Source organism: Symsagittifera roscoffensis, chromosome 3 (genome assembly GCF_963678635.1).
Source record: "Symsagittifera roscoffensis chromosome 3, txSymRosc1.1, whole genome shotgun sequence".
Lineage (NCBI taxonomy): Eukaryota > Metazoa > Xenacoelomorpha > Acoela > Convolutidae > Symsagittifera > Symsagittifera roscoffensis.
In genome coordinates, this window is record NC_087064.1 from 63844589 (window position 1) to 63849702 (window position 5114).

Consider the following 5114-nt stretch of genomic DNA (forward strand, 5'->3'; position numbering starts at 1 on the left):
GTAATATTCATCCATTATTAATTCATTCAACTCCTCCTCTTTTCTTTTCAGTGGCGGATTTAGGGGAGGGGCGGACGTACCTCTCAGGGATTCGACCCATTGCTGACCCAAAAGGTCCCCCTTTTGTACTATTTTGAGACATCCATTTTTGGCTGACTGACCCTGAAATTTTTCTAAAAGCGCCTTTGGCACCAATATATACTACTTTTGATGGGGGAGCGCGCGGCGAAAAAAACGCAATTTTTTAGTAAAAATTTTCCAAAAACGCTTAACGATTTTTTTGGCATGTTTTTTCAAAATTTTGCCTGCGGCGTAGAAAATTTGACCGAAACAGGTTCTTTTTATTGGTTTAGCAGAGCTCAGAAAATCCAATTAGTCGACCTAAAAAAATGTCAACAATATTTTTTTGAAAATCCTCACTTTTCGAAGACTTTGACGCAATGTTTTTGTTTGTGATTGGTGCGGTGTTTTTATTTACTTTTCGTGTTTGTTTTTGATAACTTTGTCAACTATTCTAAGAAAAAAACTTACAGGCTGAACTGAAAGTACCGTCCGAATACGAGCACTCTCGTTTCAATCGTATAAACCTGCTAACATTCCGAATTAGGGCAAGCTAACTTGTACCAAAAATCATTCGATTTTTGAAGTACAGTGCTGAATTTAATTTATTAAATGAACCAAAATTGAGAAGTTCAGAAGTTTTAAACGAGTTTTTATCAAATTTAGTCTTGTTATGACGAAAAAATGATAAGATGAAACTTGCATAGAATTTTAGCAGATTTGTTGTAATTTATTTTATTTTGCAAAATTTTGGCCCTGATTTCTACCCTAAAAGGTGTCTTTTTTGGATTCTTTTAGTCAATCAAAAATGTATACCAAAATCCGATGAGAAGGTTTCTTTTGATTATCCTATTCTTACGAAAATTGACATGCGACATAGTTAGGCTAAAGCAAACATACTTGGTCCTCATACACCATAAAATTGATGCTCATCCGAAATGGAGGGTGAAAACGATCAAAAATAAATCAAAATTAGATTCTTATGTACCTCAAAAAATACTTCACAAAAAGTACAATTTCCAAAATCAAAAACGTTTTTTTTCCAGAATCAAAAACATTTATTTCACACAAAACATTACAAAAACATACTAAATTACACAAAAATTGAGAAATTATATCCTTGAAAGGCTCTATTTGAGATACTTACTTAAGAAAAATGCTTTTTAAATTTCACATTCGATCGTTTTGTCGGATAGTTTGAATCAACACTTTATGCATCTGATGATGAAATTGAAGGGGGCATAGCGATAGGAAAGTGTGTCTATTAGCTTGCTCTAATTGCTGTAATTAAGAGTTCATTCAGTTACAGTATAATTTTATCCACTATTCCATCTAATCTTCAAAATCATTTAGATTTTGGATAAAGCACAAACTATTTTTGCCTAGAAAAAAACGTTCAAAAAACTGCACGCTATTTGCAAATCTTGAACTGTCAATCAAGTCAACTGCATTCTTTACCTAAGTATGTTAATCGTTACTCATGCTAAAAGGCAAGTAGTAGAAGTTTGGATAGATCACTGGCTGGGGCAGGGGTGTGCGCGGCGCGGAAAAGAGCAGGGGCAATATATCCTAGGTTAATCTAGAATACTGTGAAAGGTTTTCCTTATGATTTTTTGTATTTGAATTCCGTGAAAAATTTTGACTCATTGGTCTGTATTGGGATCAACGCCTTGTTTTTGATATGCTGTATAATTGCGAAGGATCGTAGTAGTTGTTTCTCAGTATCACCAACAGAACAACACTTCACAATATTTGAGCATACAACAAAATTATGAATTTTACTAATATAAGACGAATAAGATGATTAAAGTTTGTTCTAGACCAAGATGGGCCAAAATATCTTGATTCCAGATTAGCTGTTCGACAAAGATTGGAAGATTTTGTTCAGAAAACTATCTGCACATCTTCTCTCCGTAATTTTATTTATCCTGTCGTCTCAATAAACTTTGGTGTAAAGTTTTTTCTTTTAGGATGTTTTTAAATTGATGCATGATGACAGATGATTCATTTACACAAATGATCCATTTCTGACGTTCTTAAAATCAAAAAGCATGCAGTTTCTAGTAGCGCTACTTCCAATCGTTGTTGTTTTTGATGTGGGAAACATTCTGGAAAAAAAAGAAGAAAAATTTAATATTTTAACTGGTTTTTTCAAAAGATTCCAGTTTTCTTAGCTATTTTTCCAAAAAGAAGAAATGAACTTTAGCAATGATTCCGGAAATGTCCGGAAAAAATTAAAACAAAGTTGCTCCAAATTTTTAATGTTGATTAGAGACTTTTTTCGAAATTAATTAAGTTTTCCGGTTTTTTAAAAAATTGGTTGTTAGATTTAAATTTTTAACAAAATTACGAATTTAAGGTTATCATTCACTTGAGAGCCTTTTTGGAAAAACTGAAAAAAATATTTTTCTGTTTTTTTAATTATTCACTTAAAATTTTTTCGGTTTTTCATCTAAATTCAACAATATTTACCAAATGTTTGAAAAAATTAAAAATTAAAGCAAAAAACCACGATGTTTAAGGGGAAAAGTAATGTGAGTAAGTTTTTGTGTTTTAATGTAATTTCGTCCTTTTTCCCTACTCTGTTGGTATGATATTCTGGTCAAAAATGATCGAACAAGAAGTTAAGATGGTTAGCTTTTTTTGAATGTGGGTGATCGTCGTCACATCACTTCACTGTCTGCATTTTCATCTCATGCTCCACTTTAATTCATCTTTTTTGATGAATATATATGTTTAAAAAAACAATTTCTTCATAACAAAACCAAAAATTTCTTTTTGGGAAATTAAACTTTTGAAAGATTTAATTTTTTAATTTTCTAGCTAGAGAATTATTTGGATTTATATGACAAAAAAAATCAGTTAGGTCAATTTATATCAATCTGGTAAAACATTTTTAGCTGTTAGGTTCGGTTCATGAAAACTTGTTCAAAGATTTGTGATATGAGTCCCCATCGGTGTTTTATGAAACTTTTTTGCATTAAAAATCTATGTTGTTTATCAACGTTATACAGTTAGGTTTACGTTTGGAGAAATAAAATAGCAATTGCTATGTCGCTAAAGTGATGCCCATTCAATGTTGCTCGTATTTATGGCGCAGTAAGGGTAAAACTGTTCTAAAACAGAAGCCCCATAAATGCCTAAATTGTTTTCTAAGTCTTCTATATATTTTTTAAATATTTCATTGCTTAACTTAGACGTTCTTTTTATTTTGGCAAAGTGTAATTTAACCTTTTTAGCAACAGCAATTAACTGAAATAGTTTTTGTGATTTGATGTTTACTCCTATTTTTTCTAATTTCAGCAAATTATTTATCAGAAAAAAAGCGCAACTCGAAAACGTAATCAAGCAAACATCATTATGTGCGATTTAATTGTGGTAGATATGCTACCATCAGAAATAAGGCTTCAAATGAAACATAACTTATTCACTTTAGAGATTTATGGATTGTGTAGTTTTAAAGTGAGTTTGGTTGTAAAATGAAATTTTTTAATGGGATTATTTTTTGAAACTTGAGCCGAATAATCATAACAGTTGAAAATTCGTAACAAGCGACAATCTGTAACAAGCGATTATTTGTAAATTTGTATTGTACTTGGTAATTGCATCACGACTCAGGTGGGGCGACTTCGTTTAAATTTTGGTTTTGCAACGTTTCGAAATGGTTTCAATTTGGTTATCACTTTTACAATAAGTTGAAACATTAAACACCATAAGCATGGGCCTTTTTATCTTGATTGTGACCATTCTTCCTCCTTAAATTTTGAAATTAAATTTTTTATGCACCAAACTTATCCATATAAATTGTTCTAACAATGTCTCTAGAATATGCTATCAGTGAAAGCAGTAAACATGAATTTTTTTCCGGACAAAACGTATTACCTAACAACACAGCAACGTTACACAGCAACGTTACTGGCCAGACATCATGGTGAGATGTTTTAAGCATCACCCTAAACCGTTCATTAGTAGATTCGCTGGCTCAATTGTTACTGAAAAAAAAACAAAGCGAAACGTAATAATAAAAGAAAAGTAAACCAACTTCAAAACCCTTGAGGACCTTTTTATGCTGAAGTTACGTGGACAACTCCAGCAAGACAACGGCGAGTTCACCAAAAGCCAATTCACTGTTAAGAACCTTTCGGCGGCAAAAATTTTTTGAGTCAGCTTCTGCAACACTCAAGAAGGTTGCTATTCCTTCTCAATTAGCAACCTCAGTGAGAGGGTAGAAATATCTAGTTCATGCTTGGCATGTGGATGGAATCTTTAAATCGTGCTCTTCGTTATTGCAACAAGTTTTCACTCTACATGCTGTTGTTAAAGAGCAGACAGTATCAAGGTTTTATTTTGTTATGACCACAAAAAATGAACGCCAGCATATGAGGGCTTTCGATGAAGTAAACCAACTGAACTCATGTCTAGCACTTGCCAAAAGTTTGTTGAACTTCGATAAAGCGTCTATCAAATCTGTTTTGTCTGTCTTTTACGTGCTTCCATGATAGGTTTCTTTTTTCATTTTGCACAAAACAATTGGAGAAGCAATCAAGAACTTCGATTAGCACCTCTCTAAAAATTAAAGATGAAAAAACACTCCTACTCATAATGAAGTCTTTCTTTGCACTTATCTATAGAACGGAGTCTGTTTTGGAAGTAGAGTTCAAGTGCCTAATCGATCAAACATACATAGTATATCGATTGTTCCCTATAATGAGTATTCTGCTAAAACATGGATCAGTCCAACGGACAGAGCGACGCGGCTGGAAACTACTTCTCCTCCAAAAGGTTGTGGAACTAGTTGCAAAGTGCTTGAGATCAGAAGCAGAAAACAAACAACTCTGTTAAAACTGGCACAGTGCTTCTCAGCTGGGTATGGGGTGTGCACTTGCGATGATTCACATACTTATCGAATTTTTGCGAAGCGTGCAAATTTTAGCCAAAAACAAGCGCGTACGGACTAGATCGGGAAAAAATCATAGAAATAATCAATTACGAGAACTAGCCTTTATTATTGCTGTTTTAATATTTGTTTTTGATGTCAACTTTAACTTTTAAAA